This window comes from Myotis daubentonii, chromosome 9, assembly GCF_963259705.1.
Source record: "Myotis daubentonii chromosome 9, mMyoDau2.1, whole genome shotgun sequence".
NCBI classification, from domain to species: Eukaryota; Metazoa; Chordata; class Mammalia; order Chiroptera; family Vespertilionidae; genus Myotis; species Myotis daubentonii.
This window is the reverse complement of record NC_081848.1, coordinates 37,421,536-37,440,377: the sequence shown is the minus strand read 5'-3', so window position 1 is coordinate 37,440,377 and position 18,842 is coordinate 37,421,536. Positions and strand designations below refer to the sequence as shown.

General features: G+C 46.8%; 1 protein-coding gene across 1 annotated transcript in view; it reads right to left on the bottom strand.

The window, feature by feature from the left end:
• The window catches only part of TENM4 (teneurin transmembrane protein 4), a 756,175-nt gene that overhangs the window by 639,211 nt on the left and 98,122 nt on the right, over positions 1 to 18,842 (bottom strand).

Below are 18,842 nucleotides of genomic sequence, written 5' to 3'. Positions count from 1 at the left end.
AAGAGCATGAACATACAGCTGCAGAGATATAATTTGGACCTCCTCCCACTGAGTGTAGGATCAGACAGTGGGGAAAACAGGAAGAACAACTCCTTTAGATACCAAAAAAAGAAGGCCTTAAGAGGAAAACCAGCAAAATGTTTAAAATACTGACTTCTTAATTTTGGTTTGGAAAAGTGAGGGGCGTCTTATACACGGAGGCATTTTATACATGGAAAATACAGTAAGCAGCAGAGCTGGGATGTGACCTAAGGCAGCCCAACACCAAAAGCCAACCCCCCCCACAACCCCCACCCTTCACCATCACAACAGACTGGCTTCCTCCAGGGCTTGAGTGGTTTATTCACAGGTTATACAGGCTCGACTGCAAGGCTAGGAGCCCAGAATTTGACATACGTGGCTGAGGGCACAAGCCAAATGTCTGCAGAGGCCAAAAAGCAGGTCTGGCCTCAGTTTCAAAGAGGCAGCGCGAAGTGGTAGGACACGTGGCAATCTGTAGAAGGGTGCCCTATCTCAGCTCTATGTGGCCAGTGGAAATGAAGCCCGGTCAACATATCTTCATCTTTTTTTCAAAATAAGTTGAACAACCTGGACTTTCATGTGAAATCTCTAAAAATAAAACAAAACAAAACAAAAAACAACAACAACACACCTATAGGTCAACATTATACAGGCTCACCAAAATCCACCTGGTGACCCATGGTGGCCATGGGGTAGCAGCCTGCAACCTCTGCTGCTGCTTTACAGTTTATAAGCACTATTCACTCTTATTGCCTCATTTTGCTTAGATATCCAACGTTGCTGTTCCCCCATTTCACAGATGGATAAATTGAGACTAATAGCTTAGAAATTACTGAATATTAGAGACCTTGAAGATGTGGTCTGTCTCTTGATGTCATCTCCTTAGTATCCTACAACCTCAGCTTGCACACCTTCTCCAGGGCCAGGGACATCACTCCTATGACAGCAACCCCAGTCACTTTTAAACAGTCCTAACCATGAGAAAGCCACTGGAGGTATGCTCAAGTCCCCTTCCATGTGACAGGCTTTGCCAACCACCAACAGTGAGTATGGATGAGAAATAAAGCAACATTTTCACTGAACACTTCCAGGGCAGTAGGCTCAGTGTTTAGTACTTAGTATGCATGTTTCCATGGCACCCTTAAAAGAACGAAGCACAGTAGGCTTCCTATCAACATGTGTCACTAAGGTTCAAGGAGGCTGAATACCATCCACACAGTCACAGTTTGTATATAAAGCAGAGGGGATTCAAAATGAGGTCTGCCTGATTCTATGGCCACCTTTCCCTCCATACATCCATATGCCCATCTATCTATCCATTCATACATCAATACATCCATATATCTATACACCCATCCATCAATCCAACCCATCCATCTATCCAACCATGTATCCATCTATCTATCTTTCCATTCATATATACATATATTCACCTATCCATCATCTACCCATCCTTCCATCCATCCACCCTCCCACCCATCCAGCCATCCACCCACCCATCTATCCATCCAACCATCCATTCACCTTTCCTTCCATCCATTCTTCCATCCATCCATCCATCCATCCAGCCAGCCAGCCAGCCAGCCAGCAAATATTTTTGAGAACTTACTATGTATCAGGTATTGCTCTGGATGCAGAAGAATACAACTTTCCACTCTATCATACCACTTCCCATCACCGTTTTTTTTTAATTTGTTTTTAGGCTAAGACACCTAAACATTTTCATCTGATATTTATGTGGTCAGTTTTCAGGACCTGCTCCTTCCCTGACTTTCTGGGATGAATAGATGTCAACACTGTTTTTATAGTTATTGCCCAAACTGGAAGGTGATCTTTGAACAGAGCCTGGTCAGGCATGTGGCTGGGAGTGTCCCCTCCCTGACTTGGGATCTTTCCTTTTAGTGTGGGAGCCTTTTCTCATATCAACATTTCTGGTGGCTCTCCCATAAGTGATGTTTCAACCACAACCATGAAAATTGTTTTCACAGCTACTGCCACTAACCACGTCTGGTCTTGGGATATTGAGTTTAAAGACCCAAGAAAATTGGAACTACACCTAACAGCTCTTGAGCCAATTCAATGTGCTCAGCATCTTATAAACACTCTAAAATTCATATTACTATATCCATTTTCCAGCAAGAAAAGTGAGGCTCAGCTTGGTTAAGTGACTTGCCTATGATTATTCAGTAAATCATGGAGCTGGGATATGAGTCCATGGCTGTCTGACTCGAGGGTTTATATTTTCCCCTATGAGTTTCACATTTATACCTGTTAAATTGTCTTTCCTTTGAGCAGGACTATTGCTTTGGACTATTGTCTTTGATCCATATCCTGGTGACACTTTCCGCCTTTCTTAGCACAAAAAAATGATCTGTCTAAGTCAGCTATAGATTCCAAGCATATCAATGCTGAGCACGGTAAACACCATTGACTACCTAACTGGGCCTGTGGCAGAAAGTAAACCAAATGATAGCCCTAACAAAAACAAGCACCAGAACCAATGAGCAGATCCCAGCCGCCTTCCAAGAAATGAACTGCTGCTAACCAGGAGAATGCCTTACAGTGTCACAAACAGTCCAGTGGGACTCAGCTGGACCTCAATGTGGTCCCACCTGGAGGTCATCAACAATGTCTCTGAACGTGACTCTCCCAGGTTGGGGCTGACTCCTCTGACCTAGGCCAGATGCCAGAGGATGCCTACACATCCACAGTGTGAGACACAGAAGGGTAACTATCACGATGGCCTCCAACCTGGAATCCCAGTGTTCAGGCTCCCCTTCCTGGCCCACTTTCCCTCTGTGCCCTCGGTACTTTCTGACACAGGGCCCTGCTGTAAATCTCTCTCTGGCTGCCCATCCTTCAGGGTAACATTCCACCCTCACTTTATGCTGTTCTGAGGCCCCTGCGTGTCTCCAACCATCCCCAGGAAACTACTCTACCCTGTAGCTTAGCATTTTCCAAGGTAGGTTCCAAAAAGGTCTACTCTTAAAAGATGATCTAGCCCAGCCAGTGTTGCTCAGTTGGTTGAGCATCAACCTATAAACCAGGAGGTCACAGTTTGATTCCCAGTAGGGAGCATGAAAGAGGCAGCCAATCAATGATTCTTTCTCATAGATGTTTCTGTCTCTCCTTCTCTCTTCCTCTCTGAAATCAATAAAAATATATTAACAAACAAACAAACAAAAAGTAATCTAACTGTCCTGAGAAGTCAGTATGTCTAGAAAATACTGCAAAGGATTTTATGATCTTAAAGAATCACAACAAACATTAGCATGTTGCATATGGCTAAAAAGTCCTGTTATGAAAAGATCTACTAGTACTTAACTTGAAGCCTGAATTTCTTATTTGATGACAGAACCCCTTATCTGAATGACACTCATTAAAGTCCCCAGGGAAAGATTTTTTGATTAGTTGGTGATGTCACTAACTTTCCACTGTGTCTTTCATGCCTTTAGGAGATGGCATTATGCTGTAGCCTCTGACAAATACCTTATTCTTCTTTCACCACCTACAAAGCTCTTGTTCATACTTCAAAGCCTGGTTCAACTTACAACTCCTCTGAAAAATATTCCTGTAAACTCCAGCCTTGATGTTGTTTTTGCCTTGATAATAGCAGTTATCACAGAACTTGTCAAAAGTCTGCCCCTCCCCAAGAACAGAAACCAAGCCTGATTCTTCTCTAGAAACACCAGTGTCTGGCCCAGGTCCTGAGCAATGGTCTGCACTCATTCTGTGATGTGACACGAGTCCACGAATGAATGAGAAAGTGAATGAGTCCGTATTCACGATGGGGACATGGTTTGGCCTGGCCCAGCTGCAGAACCCTGCCAGGAATCTGGCTGCCAGGACTTGGGGGAGCCCTCTCCTTAGCAAGGCAACATGATCTCAAGGCAATGGCAGCCACTGTCAAAGACAGTCAACAGGTCACTTCAGGAAGATTTCAAATAGATGCCATCTTGCTTCATCACTGGTGTTGCTAGGAAACAGCTAGTGTGCTATAAGTCTGGTTGATTAGCATGGCGGTGAGGACACACACTAAGAAATAGCTGTGTCTTCTCACTCTGCCCAAACCAGCCATCAGCACACTTGCATCAATTTCTTATTCAGCTTAGGAGGAAAGGCAGAGTTTAACGGATTGAAGACCCGCGAATGCTTCTCAAAGGACCCGGAGCAGAGCTTTGGAAACATGGCAGTGACTCCGCAAGCACTGAGGCTACACAGGGACATACTTAATTCCACTGTAGTCTTTCACTTTGGGCCCTGTGCATCTTGGCCTGAGAGTAGCCTGGAGGTGACACAGTCTAAGAAAGATGGTGTTCAAGAGAAGGAGCTCTAGGTGCCTGCAACTCCCTCCCCTGACTCTCAATGATAAAAACCCAGGCATTAGAGTGACTCATTCTACCTGAAAGAATGGGAGAGGCTTCCTAAGGCTTTCAAAGAGTAAGCAGGAATCACTAGACTATTATGGGATCAGGCCTTATGGGCAGCAGACTGTGGGCTCCCTTTCCAGGGAGCTGTCTTAGGGGCCACTTCCTCCAAGAAGCCCTCTTTGCTGACTCCCCATGTAAACTCCCAGGGCAGTGTGTTAGGCTCCATCATGGGGATTATCACCGGTTTGTAGATGGGGAACCTGCATCTCCGAGTGGCCACACTGAAAGTAATTAACAGGCCAGGACCTGAAACCAAGTCTGAGTAATATATGCCCTATGTCACAGGGGTCCTCAAACTATGGCCCGCGGGCCACATGCAGCTCACCGAAAACATTTATCCAGCCCGCCAGGTGTTTTTGCCGCCGTTGTGTGCATAGGAATTTGTTCATAGTTTTTTTTTAAACTATAGTCTGGCCCTCCAAAGGTCTGAGGGACAGTGAACTGGCCCCCTATTTAAAAATTTTGAGGACCCCTGCATATTAGCTAAATCTTAATGAAATAGGAAACAAACCCAGGTAACTTTTAATTTTTGGAGATTTCCCCCTCTAATATGGAAGTGTCTTGTGGGGTGGGAGGGAAGCATGGTTTGGTCCACAAAGCCCCACAGTGTAGTCATGGAATCTGGTTCCAGACTCTGCTCTGCCACTAACTAGCTATGTTGTTTTGAGCAAGTCTCCACCCTACTCTGAGCCTCTAGTTTCTGACCTGTTAAATAGGGATAATGAGAGCTATCCTGTACTCTTACTTCCCTGGGGATTGGATGACACATGGGAAGATAACTTTAAAAAGCATAACACAATATGCAATGCTCAGCACACAGTATGTACTCAGAAAGAATTGGCTGGTTGAATGCTTGCTAGCTATTATTGCAATGCACTGAGGAGCCTAGAGAGCCAGGATTGGGTTCCCACTTGGTTTCTACCACTTTGAGCAAATTACTTAATCTCTCTAAGCCTCATTACTTCCATCTGTAAAATGGGGATTACAATGGCCCTTGATAATATTGCTATAAAGATGCAATAGGTTAAGGTACGGGAAGATCCAGGTCCAATAGGCACGCAACATATTTGAGTTTCTCTGCACCCTTCTGCCCTCTCTCTCAAACCATTAGGAGGCAGAAGCAGCCTGCCAGCTGCCTGTCACTCCTGCTGGCCAGCTGCCCGGGAGTCCCCCCAGCTGCTGGGATTGGCCAATACGCATGGCGGCACTTACTCAATCATGCCCAGCAGGATGAGACAAACTGTAATTTCCAAAGCTGAGGCCTAGCCCCACTCAGGGACACAGCATGGAGCCACTTTGAAAAATCCACATTCAAGGCACAGTCTCCCTGGGCCCCAGGGAAACACAATAGCTAAGGGAACAAGGAGGTTACCCAGCTAATCGTTCCCTGATTAAAGCAACTGGCCTAAAGCCAGCCAAAGCTTAAGTTCTATCAATAGTTTATAGTGATTCTCACACCTCACATCTGCACAGCACCCTACAAATTACCAAATGCCTCTCTGCAAACAGTATCTGTTCAATAACTCCTTGCAGTGCACAGGGAATCAACATGCTAGGCATTTTCTTAAAAAATCTCATTTGATTGGTCAGGGCAGCCTGAGGGGACCAGGTGTGTACCACATGTGTTATGGTGACTGCACACAACTACCACCACGCACAGCCAGCTGTGGTGTGTACCATGTGACCTGCCATGTTTTATGTCATGTGACCATGTCCTGTTATGATCACAGCCAAATGGACAGGGTGGGTACCTGTCCCATGGAGGGTCCAACCCTTCACTGTTCAGTCACCTATAGTTTGCCTGCCTTTGAGAACTGGGAACTGGATTTGGGGAACAGAGACTATGTAGTAAGCAGAAGAAAGAAAAATCAAAAGAAGTTACTAAGAATTGTCAGGTTATTGAGAAGGGTGGGATGGCCAGTATGGGCCTTTGCAAGTCAAAGCTTTGTGGGACTACAATCTACAAAAAAAGCAAAGGAAATGGGTGAGCAGAGAGGCAAACAGAGCAGAGATGCAGAGAGAAATAGGGCAACTAAGGGAGAGACCACATGGGCTCCTTAGCACCTGCCAGCTCCCCATTTTTGAGGCCTTGCTGCATTGGGGTTCTTGCTTTCGAACTCCCCAAAAGGTCCCTGCCACCCTTTCCCTGAGTTAGCTCGAGTGGGTTTCTCTTTCTTAGAATTAATGACCCTGAGCAGGACAGTACAAAGTAGGTGCTGTTATCCTCCCTCTGCAGACCATGAACCTGGGACACAGAGAGGTCCTGACACTGTTGGCTTCTCACAGCTAGATCAGCATCTATCCCAAGTCAAGGCCAGCCAGGTTCTCAGAACTCAAGTTCTCTCCTCTCTCCGCTGGACCTCTGCTTTTCAGGCTGTAAGAAGCCGTGTGACTATGCACTGAGCCTCAGAGGAAAGAAGATACTAGACAGACAGACATTGTGATGATCTGTTTATCGTCTGTCCCTTCCACTAGAATGTAAGTGCTGAGAGGGTGGGGATGGAGTTATTTTATTTATTGCTGTCTCCCCACAGCCTAGAGGAGGGCTTGCTGCAGAATAGATGCTTTACATTGTCAAAGGAATGGCTGAACCGATTAATCAGTCCCAGGGCTTTCCGGCCACAATGAGAAGTAGGGGGGTTTGCATATCCTCACTCACAGACAGCAATGAGTGGGGCTTCGTTTTGGATTCCAGATTCCTCTGGGGAAAATTTTCACTTCCTTCTCCCTTGGGAATTGTTTGTGAAAAGCAGCTGCCATCAGTTTGGGTTCAACTCCAGGGCAGGTCTTGGAGTAAGGGATAGCGAACGACCTTTGGACCCTTGAGACGGACTGGGCCCTGACTGCCACCCAGACAGCACAGGCAAGAATTACCATCGTAGCATCTCCAATGAGTGACCTCCGCCCCTGCCCAAGTTGCCATGTCAGGGAGTGAAGGATCGAGGTTGTCCCTAACATCGTAAGGCCACCCTGGCAGGTGAGATGTTGACTTTAAAGTAACTGTAACTTCTTGCCCCTTGGCCCTGGCGCCAGGCCTCAGGGTCTCATGCAAGCACTCTAAGCTATCCTAAGCCAAGTATGGAATGAAAATTGTTCTGGAATGGGTCTAAGGAGGCATGAATTCCAAAGCTGCTGGGTGACCTGGAACCAGTCACTTAATGTCCCTGGAACCAAAAGGTCTGAAGTCTCTGGTCAGACCTGGGCTCTCCTCTCCGCTGAACCTGCGGAAGTAGCTTTAGTGGAGCCTCAGTTTCCTCAAATCTGAGAGAAGAAGAAGACCATCCATCAGAGAGTAACCTGCTCAGAACATACCAATGGGCTGTTGCTTTATGCTGGCCTGGAAGTCAGGGTTACTCTGCTGAGAGACTCCGTTTGCTTTGCGGCCCCAGGCCCTGGGCTGAGCATTGAGGTGGGAGATGAAGGCGCCTGCCTTGTAACCCTTTTCCAATCTCAGACACAACACAGTTGCAAAGCTGGGCTTGTGGTGCTGGGAGGATGCACAGCAGCCTGGTTGTCCCCAGACTCCAACTCCAGGGTCAGGGGAAAGACAGATGGCCAAGCAGGAGGGAGTTGAACGGGCCATCCCATTCCACCACCCAGGGGAGAAAAGCCTCAACGGGCACGTGATGATGTGAGTGCCACTCACCAGCTGGGTAACCCGGGACAAATCAACTGGCCTTTTCTGAGCTTCAGTTTCCTGCTCTACAGACCAGGCTAGGACATCTGCCGGGACATCCCCATCACAGTATTGCCGTAAAGGTCAACATGGCAACCGTCAGAAAAGTCTTGGTCAACTGAAAAGTCTTGTCCCTTTAAAAGCACCTTGTCACAGTGTGGAAGCGGCTCTGCACACTCCTCACCTGGTGCCAAGTTCAAGGGCGCCTGTGTACAGTTCCCCTTTGCATATGCCTCTTTCCCTGGTGTCTACTGGACAACTAACTACGGAATCCTTCTCACCACCCTGAGAAATGGACATTATTATTCCCATTTTACAGATGAAGAAGCTGAGATCCGGGGAGACTGAGCAAACTGCTGGGTCACATGGTTGCTGAGTGATGATATAATGCCTGGAACAGAGTGCTGGGGGTGTTGGGGAGAGAAGTGAAAGAGTAAAAGAAAAACAAAAACAAAAAATAAGGAAAGCCAACATTTAAAAAGGAAGATGGGGGAGCATAAAAAAAAAGGAAAGAGGGAGGAAGAGGATGGGGAAGAAAAAGCAAAGAAAACGAAATCAACCTCCATATTCGAGGCCTGCGTGACACAGAGGGGAAGCTAGCAAGCTGCTCCCATGGTTGGATGTGGCATTTGAGGCGACCCCCATGCCTCACTCTTACCCTTCACCCCCTGAGCCTGAGGAAGTGACAGGTCAGCAGAGCCGCTGAGCTGAGCTACAAAAGCTTCTGCCAGGGTGGTGAAAAAACGTTAACGGAGATTTCCTCCGGCTTTAGAAATTGCTGAAATACAGAGGCCGCAATGGAAGATGAAGTGTCCTACAAAGCCACATCGGAATGGAATCAATTTCCCTGGGCCGACTTTTATGTCCTATTAGAAGAAATTGAAAAATTATTTCTGTGGGAATGTCGCCTTGCCGGTCCACCTCTCCAGAAGTCGTGGAAAAGGAAGCTGGCTTGCAATGAAGGGCACTGGCTCTTATCCTCCATCCTGGGAGCTGGGCCTCAGCTCTGCGACTGGGGAGTGGGGGATGTGGGGCCAGGAGGGGCTGTTCTGTTAGGGTTTGGGGGCTGAAGGGGATGCCAATGAAAGGGAGACAAATGCAACAGCCCCAGGGACCCCCAGTTCCTGATGGCCAGACACAAACGCCACCCGGCTGGAACACGATACCCTTGAGGCCGGCTAGACTGGGCCAGAGTGGAATGTCCGGGCTCCCTGGACAGGACGTCCCAGTGCAGGGAGGCCACCAGCAGCTGCTGCCTTACCACACGTGTTTGCTTCCAGTATCACAGCATAAAAGGCCTGCCCACTCATTGTTTCTTTCCTCACACCCCGTCTCCATTGCCATGAACTTCTCACCTCTTCCTAACCGTGGCGGGCTTTCCTTCCATGCCTGGTGCCTTTGCTGCCCCACGCTCCTCTGTTTGGATGTCCTCTCCTGCATGTCAGTCTGCAGACTCCTACTCATTCTTCAAGAACCAGCCAAAATGCACTGCCTGCCCTCCCTGCTTTGGGCAGGGTTGTCTCTGAATAATGTCCCACCCTTACACAAACACTGTCCATGGGTAATCCCCAGAACCTGTGAATATGTTACCTTACCTGGCAAAAGGGACTTGCAAATGGGATAAGGATCTCGAGTTTATCCTGGGTTAGGCAGGCCGGTGCCATGTAAGGATAAGGGTCCTTATCAGAGCGAGGTAGGAAAATCAGAGTCAGTAGTCGGAGACGTGAAGAGGCCAGAAGGACACAAGGAAGAGACCAAGGAATTCGGCAGCCCCTGGAAGATGGCAAAGGCGAGGAGACCGATTCTTTTTTCAGGATGTGGGGGCTGAAGGGACCAGCCCTGCCAATCTCTTGACATTAGCCCCGTGAAACCCATTTGGGGTTCCTGGCCTCCAGAACTGTGAGGGAATACATGTGTGCTGTTTTACACCAGCAACTGGAAATGAATACACCTGGGCAGGGTTCCCCCAGACCTCCACGTTCTGCACTGATAACACATATGGAGTGCTTTCCATGTGCCGGGCCTATTGTAAGAGCCACATGTATTAGCTCACTTAATCTACCACCCCCCTGCCTGAAGGTACTGTCACCCATGTTTCAGAGATGTGGGAACTAAAGCCTAGAGAGATTGAGCAATGTGCCAGAAGAATCCTAGAGGGAGTATGTGATGGAGCTGGAACTTGAACCGAGGACTTACTGTCTGGTAATCATATATTTAACTGTCAATCTCTTCCACTAGAAAGTAGGAATGCAGGGTAGGTATTGGATTGCCTCTCAGTCCTCCTTGCCTGGCCCAGGCCTGGTCTAACAGAGGCTCCAGCTTTGGATGAGTAAACATCTGAATCAGGGCTTCCTAATCCCAGCCAAGAGCTAGTTTTTGTTCATTGAACCCTGTTGTGTGAAGGATGGAGAAGATGGGATATCTGCCCTTGGAAACTAAAATTTGTAATCAAGCTAGATTATGTGTAACAATAACATAAAGCACTTTTTATTGCTGTGCACTTGCTAAGCGCTTTCCTTCGGGTAGCATGGTAACGTGCAGGGAGTCCAGGATTTAGAGTCAAGAAACCCCCAGATGAGTCCCCACAAGTGTATTCCCTAAACCTCAGTTTCTCCATCTATAAAATGGACTCAGCAAAAGCATCGCTGAAGTGGCACTAGTGAGCATAAGGGAAGATGTGCACACCAAGCACTGGGTGCCGGTGAACATGCTCTTAAAACTGTGCGGAGGGCGGGTCTTCCCCAGTCGCAAATGAGGAAACGGAGACCCACTACGACACACACGGGGGTCTGACCTGAGTCCCATGGGGCTGTCTGAGCTAGGTGCCGCCAGAGGACAGGTGACGAAGGTACTCTTGGGCTGAGAAGATGGGACAGTTTTCCAGAGGGCCCGTCTGTGACTGTCATTGACAGGTGTGGCTTTGGTGCACCAAGGAGAGAGGAGGGCATTGAGGGAGTGTAGTTGGGCTGAGTAAAGGCACAGAGGAGAGAAGGCCCAATCAGAAGGGGAGGCTCTGAGAACATGGAAACCTGGGATTTGGGGGAAAGGCCACCTGGGGTTTGAATGGGCAGGAGGTGTGGGGGGAGGGAGAAGGGGAGTGAGTGCCTAAGAGAACAGTGGGGCCACATCATCCCTGGCTGCACAGAGGAACCACCTGGGGAGTTTTCAAAATCCCAGAGCTCGCGATGCTCCAGTCGATTAGGTCAAACTCTGCAGAGGTGGGACTCAGGTACAGTGGGGCCTTGACTTACGAGTGTCCCAACTAATGAGCTTTTTGAGATACCAGCTGTCTCTTGGCCGATTTTTTGCATTGAGTTGACAGAGTAATTTGAGTTAACGAGCTCCTTAATGAGCTCCTTAAGGAGCTTGGTCTCAGAACGAATTAAACTCTTAAGTCAAGGCCCCACTGTATTTGTCAAAGCCGCCAAAGTAAGGGCAAGGCTCAGAAGCTCTGCTCCAGGCCTTGGGGCCAGGGCCTGGATGCCACCTGCAGTCACCTGGATACCCACGTGGCTAACCACCTTCCGCCACTCCCAGTGCCAGTGCGGTTCAGATGCCACCCTTCCCCTGCCGGCACCCTCCAGCTCTGCAGTTTGGCCTGAACCTAATACCTCACTTTCTGTCCTTGGCCTGAATTAGGCCTGTGAGGGGGTGGGGGATGTCTGTGCAGTTGTTTGAGGATAAGGTTCCAACAACCTCCTTCCTTCCCTGAGTAAGCTGCACAAAGTCTCGATGGCTTGTGGCCCTGTCCTGGGGCACTCCAGCACTTGACAGGGGGGCTGGGGAGGGGGGGGGGCTCCTGAGGCCTCAGCACCTTCTGCTTCACTGAGGCCTCTCTGTGCCTGGCCCCCAGCATGAGTGGCCTGGGAACAAGGGAGTAGGAATGGGGAGCTTTTCCTACTGGCCCTGGAGAAAGAAATAGCATTTATTTTATCACTTGGTTTGTACTTTCTATGCATGCTAATTAATTAATCCTTATTACACCTTATGAAGCAAATGTTTGAAATCATCCTTATCTACAAATTAAAACACAGGGGCTCAGGGATCTGAAGTGACTTAGCCTAAGCTTTAAAAAATGGGAAATTTTAGAGCCGGATCCCATTCCCAGGTTTACTGGCTCCAGATCCCACCTGTACAATGGGGACAGCATCATTTCCTCCTTTGTAGGGTTACTGTGAGCATTGAAAATGTAGCATGTTTTAATACCTTAATCTACAAAGAAAGAAAAAAATCAGAAAAAAGTAGCATGTCAACTTGGGTAAAATGTAGCAAATAGAGTATTCACCATTCAGCAGATGCTTGATAAAAATGGTCCTGATTTGTTTTTTAAAAAAATGACTCCAGGCTAATGTGTAGGTGGTGTGAAGAGATAGTATAGCCAAGTTTGAAAGGAAAAAAAAAAATGGATCGAGACCAGGTTATTCTTTTCTCCTCAACTTCACTTTGATTCTTCCTTCTCTGAGCTCTCTGAAAAAAACCAATGGGCTTGTTACCAACACTAATTAGCTTTTGTCCTGGCATCCAGTCAATAACAAGATGTCTCAGGCTGGCCATCTGGGGTGCTTGGGGGGAAGTGGAAGGCGAGGCTGCTTCCTAGGCAGACGCCTGGGTCCTCAAAGGCCTGCCTCCCCTCAGATGGCACAGAGAACACATATGAGGCCTTGGGCACCCCAGACACTGCCCGGCGGTATTCAGAGAGGCTGCTATGACTGTCTCTCCTTTCTGATGTTCAGTGTTTTCTTCCTGTTTTCAGCCTGTCTCCCATCAGTAGGGCATCCCAGATCCCACTGTAAGAAAATGTGTCACAAATGTCCTCAGACCTAAGTGCCTGGCATGGGGAAAATATTTGTTGAATGAACATGTTAACACTACTTATAGCCCAGCTGGTGTGGCTCCATGGTTGAGTGTCCACCTGTAAACCAGGAGGTGACAGTTCGATTCCCAGCAGGAGGCAGCCAAGCCGAACAACTGGTCGACCAGTCGCTATGATGCACACTGACCACCAGGGGGAAGATGCTCAATGCAGGAGATTCTCCCTGGTGGTCAGTGTGCTCCCACAGCCAACCTCCCATGGCTGGACAACCTCCAGCAGTCTCTGAATGGCCCTGATCGCCGGCCAGACCGAGGGACCCCACCCATGCATGAATTCATGCACTGGGCTTCTAGTTAACAAACATAATTAAAAAACCTCACTTAAATGCCTAAGACCCCCAATTTACAGACTTAGTACCCATGAGTTTTTAAGTCATTACTGACATAGGTGGTGATGGGAACTGTTCAGAACATGAGGCTTCCATGAACCTGAATTCCAGGAAGATACATCCCTCCCCAAGGGCTGGGAAAGGTCAGGAGAGGACGTTAGGGGTGAAGGTCTGACCTAGGCTTGCATTTGGCACCCAGGTCGAGGGGGAGGGGCCGAGAATAGATCCAGGAAATGAAAAACAGGGACTTGTGAGAAGGTCCCATACCCCTGCTGCCCCAGATAAGTGCTGGAACCAGTGAGCTCTCAGGAACACATCATGGGGGAGGGCTGTCATTAGACACCCACTGAGGGACCTGCAAGGGCCTGGCCACACTGACCAGCACTGAAGTCTTTAAAAATGAACCTTCTCTCTGACTAACATTCTAGAGTGCAGACCACTTTGAGAGTTTCAGCATCCTTCCCCACCTCCTCCTACTTCACCCTTCCTTTTGACCCTTCCACAATGGCAATATTTCATTTTTCTCAGAAAAACCATCAGCCCACGCTGGGAAGCAGGACAGACAAGGCAATGTTCCAAATTCTTCCTAAATGTTCTACCTAAGTTACCAAGACAAATATTTCGGGGAAACTGCGCTTGGCTGGACCAGTTGGGTAATTCATTTTATTTACCATCTAAACACACTTGAGAGCTGAGATAGATTCATTCAAGTTGCCACTGCCTAGTCAGATGCAGTTTGCAGTAGACATCACTGCCATCCGAAGCTTCCATAACTTCCAAAGGGTAATGGATTTTTTTCAGCCCATCTTTCTTCCCTGCTCATATTTGCTGGAGGATTCCAAATGGATTCTATTTACTGTAATTACTGTTCTAACTGCAGCTCGCTTGCAATGCATCAGGTTAATGTTAACAAGATACCCAGCTGATGCTGGTAATGTGTATTCATTGTTCAAGCTCTTCCCCCACCTCCTTTGTTGTTGTCTCAATTCTATTTTCTGAGCCCAAAGGGCCGAGGGAGCAAAGCCAAGCAACACAGGTTTGTTGTTGTTTTTTATTTTTTGCTCAGTGTCATTCTTCTCTAATGTCTTGGGCTTTTTTCTCAATGGATACTCATTGTTCCTTGGTTTGCCTACTCCTGTATCCACATGGTATTGTTACACATGTTATGTTTTGTTTAAACACTGATTTACATGCTTACCCTCTCTCAAAATGTTTTTATGTTATTGGAACCATTAAATTTCATGTTATTGTTATTTGATTGTTAATAATAAGAATTAACAGCAACAAAGGTCCTGACAATTTACAAGACATATTTCTCCTATGCAGCTTTAGCATAATGAGAAATAATGGCCCAGTGTTTCAAGAGCCTTCACTTCTCCATGATTGGGGAGTTTATGTTCATAATCTGGGTCTCTGGCAAAAAGCACACACTTCAGAGTGAAGAAAATAGGCTTTGGGTTCTGTTCTCATGTTACTAACAACATGAGTTGAGGTGTACTTATCTCTCTGAGCTACAGTTCCTCCTCTGTAAATGGACAAAACTAATATAAAGCAAATCACGTGTTGTTGAGAAGTCACTTAAGGATTACCTGTTATTATATGTTATCAATCATTCCAACCATACAGCCAGATCCCGGACCACAGCACACACAGGTGTGAATGAATTTTAGTGTGGTCTATTCAGGACTTCCATACAGACATATGGAGCTGGAAGATGAAACCCTACTATTCAAAGTGTTAGTCACAAACCAGCAACATCATCATCATCTGGGAACTCACTGAAGTGCAAACTCTTAGGTCCTTTCCCAAAGGGGGGCAAATTAATTATAACAATTCCATGGAGTTCATAGAAAAAGTGATTCCCCTCCAAAGTATCCTGACTACTTGGTTTCAACCAGAAGGACATAAGGGAAGCCAAGAGGAGACATTCCGCAATAAAACCTCAAAGTTCATTCTGGCTCATTCCATTATGCAAGCATCTGCAATCCTGTAGAGAGCGCCTTGCCCTCCTCCAGTAGTGATGATCATCCGCATGATGAAAACAATGCCATTTGTTGACTCAGGTAGTAGGCGTCTGAGCCACACCACTTTGATGCAAGTCAGGCATCACCCTCAAACTCTGGGTGAGTCTCTTCTCCTTTCCACCTCAGTTACCTCACCTGTAAGGGGATAACACCACCTCCCCCCAGGGCTGTCTGAGAGTTAATGAAGATAGAGGACAAGTGCTGAGTGTGATGTCTGGCACACTGGGCACTCCATCCCAGCTGTGGCAGCAGCAGCCCTAGGAATAGTAACAATGCCTGTGTATGGAGTGGGAAGTGGGGGGTGGAGCTGCTGCCACCTTTGCAAAAGGAGCTACCAATCCCGGTTCCCAAGCCAAATTCTTAGAGTCAGTCACCTCCTGTCATTACGGAGGAGGCAAAGGAGAACTGGAGTTGGGATAAAAATATTCAAATTCCACCCTGGCTGGTTGCTCAGTAGTTAGAGCACTGGCCTGTGGACCCAAGGGTTGTGGGTTCAATTCCTGATTAGAGGCACCAGCCTTGGTTGCGGGTTGCCTACCTCTGGTGGGGGCAGGGATGGGAGGCAATCAATCGATGTCTCTCACGTCAATGTTTCCCACTTTCTCTCCCCTCCCTCCTTTCCATTTTCTCTAGAAATCAATGGGAAAAAAATCCTTGGGTTAGGATTAAAATACATATATTCAAATTCTCTTCTTGTCTCCTAGTAACTTTCTTGGGAAAGCCACTTATCCACTGACAATATCACTTTCCTTATCTATAAAATGGACATAATATCATTTCCTATAACTGCCTTGGGGATGGAGTGAAGAGCTCATGAAATAAAGCATCTGAAAGCGATTTGCAACCACAGGGCTACACAATGCCAGTTGAACAAATGTTAAAGATTCCTGTGATCCGGGCTTCCTCCTAGGCCCCAAGCCCTGATCTCATGATTGTTCTCATCTGTTTTCTCTCATTCTTCTCTCTTTCTCCCTTTCCCACCAAACCACCTGCTTTGGCGGAGGCCTCCATAACCGCACAGATCCCCTGCAAACTCCACCCTGGGTTTTACTCTCTCCGCCTTCAAACCAATTTGTCCATTACTGGGGATGAACCTTTCTTAGAAACTGCTCTTTCTCTTCCAAAATATGAGGAGGCATTATCAAGGGATGGTGGGTGGATGTTTTAACCTCCATAAAACCCCATCAGTTCCCCACTCTAGCTCACTATGTGCATGAAGCTTCCAGGCAGTTCCTCCAGCCCCCTCCCCCACCCTCTCCCACCCCAGCCCACCACAATGGTGCCTCTCCACTGGTCCTACAGAGAGATCCTAGAGCCACCTTGTATGAAACCCCCATGGCTTACTCTCCATCTCCTAAACAACCATTTAAAGAACCCTAAGATGCAGAGATCTGATGGCAAGGACATAAGCTGGGCATTCACTATGATGAACTCAAAGATGATGAAAGAGACTCAAGTGACTGACTGACTTCAAGTTCTTGTCCCCACTAAATGAGGTGCAAGGGGTTGGGATCTGCCCCCCTCCAAGGAGGACCTCACTCTCATCACCTGTTTCAGGGGGAGGCCTGCAGACAGCCACACTCTCCAGCTATCTGTGTGACTTTGGCAAGTTGATTCTCTGCTTCTCAGCTCCTGGGGCCCTGTACTTCTCTCAGCTCTATTTCCCTGCCTATAAAAAGAGGAACTTATCTCACGGTTGGTGTGAGAATTAATGAGATAAAATATGTGAGAAGCTGCTGGAAGAATGTAGCATATGTCAGATGTTTAAGTACTACTATTCCCTACACTTTCCTTGAGGAGACTTCAAGAAGCCCTGTCTTCCCAGGATATCTGAATAAAACCATTGTTTGAGCTTTTTGTACTCAACCATAATCATCGGTCTTTAACAGAGTCATTGATTTATGTAATAAACCAATTTATGATATTTCTTGAATATCTCTCATGCTCTGGTATGAGGTTACATGCTAAGGATATAGTGATGAGCAATATTACCATGATCTCCAATCTCACGGAGCTGTAACAGCAAGCACTCATTGTCTCCTGAAGGATCCTTCAAACACTGCAAAGTCCTTAATTGGCATCTGGGGAATAGGGGAGGCTAGGGGACTGTCTAGGGCGGGGGGAAAAAATGGACACATATGTAATACCCTTTGTATTACTTTAAGCAATATAAAAAAAAAATAAAGAAGAGGCATCATGCAAGATGCCTTAGAATCAGAGTTAGGGGGCCAGCAAATGACTGCAGTTAAATTCTGATTCTATCACTTACTAGCTATGTGACCATTATGAACTCAGTGTGTATAGTCCCCTACACCAGATTCACATGTTGAAGCCCTAAACCCAATGTGGTGATATTTGAAGAGGTAATTAGGCTTAGATTGGGTCCTGAGGGTGAGGCCTTCAAAATGGGATTAAATGCCTTATAAGAAGAGAAAGAGAGAGTGATATCATTTCTCTTTATCCACATGCACAGAGGAAATGCCATGTGAATACGCAGTGATGAGGTGGCCATCTGCAAGCCAGGAAGATTACACTTACCAGAAACCAAACTTGATCTTGGAATTCCTAGCCTCCAGAACTTTAAGAAATAAATTTCTATTGTTTAGGCCATGCATATGGCATTTTGTTATGGCAGCCTTAGTGACTTATCTTCTATATGCCTCAGTTTCCTCATCTGGAAAATGGACACAATTAGAACCATACCACACAGAGTTCAAGTGAGGATAGATAAAACAATAACATGAAATGCTTTGTCTATGGACTTGCTCAATAAATGGTAGTTATTTTCCTCAATGTGCCCAATTGGAAATGTAAATCTTAGAATGGTAGAGCTGGAAGGATCTTGTCAGCCTCTATTGTATGGAGGAGATGAGGCTCAGAGGGGAACTAACTGCAGGAACATCTACCCTGGGGTCTCTTATTCCTGTTCCAGGTTTATTCCCCTCCACTGCCCAGGGAAAGTTTTGTCCTCCCTCCTCATCCCCATCTCAGCACCATGCTCATCCCTGACACTTAGCACACCCAATTGAAACTGTCACCTCTCTCACGCCTTGAGTGGCTTCTGTGTGAGGTTGCTAGGAGATGAGGATCCATCACTGAATTCTGCACCTGGAAATTCTCTTAAATTAGGTTGTTGGCTTTCTTCTCTTTGAAGAAAATCCAAATAGAAGAAAAAAATTTCTCACCCATGTTTGCCTTGAAAAATGTTAGGGGAGGAGTCAGAACTGTGCTAAAGTATAAAGCACACTTAAAATAACAGCCAAACACCTTTCATTGGCTTTGCCCTTTATGGTTTGCAAAGCATGTTTCCATACACTGCTGAGCTGAGGAGCTTCATTCATTCATTCATTCATTCATTCATAAATACAGGGGTAGCACTTTCCATGTACTGGACACTATTCCAGATACAATGAGTGTAGCAGTGAAAAAGGAACATCAAAACCTCTGCCTTCTGGTTTATGCTCTAGCTGGGAAAAGAGCAATATATAAG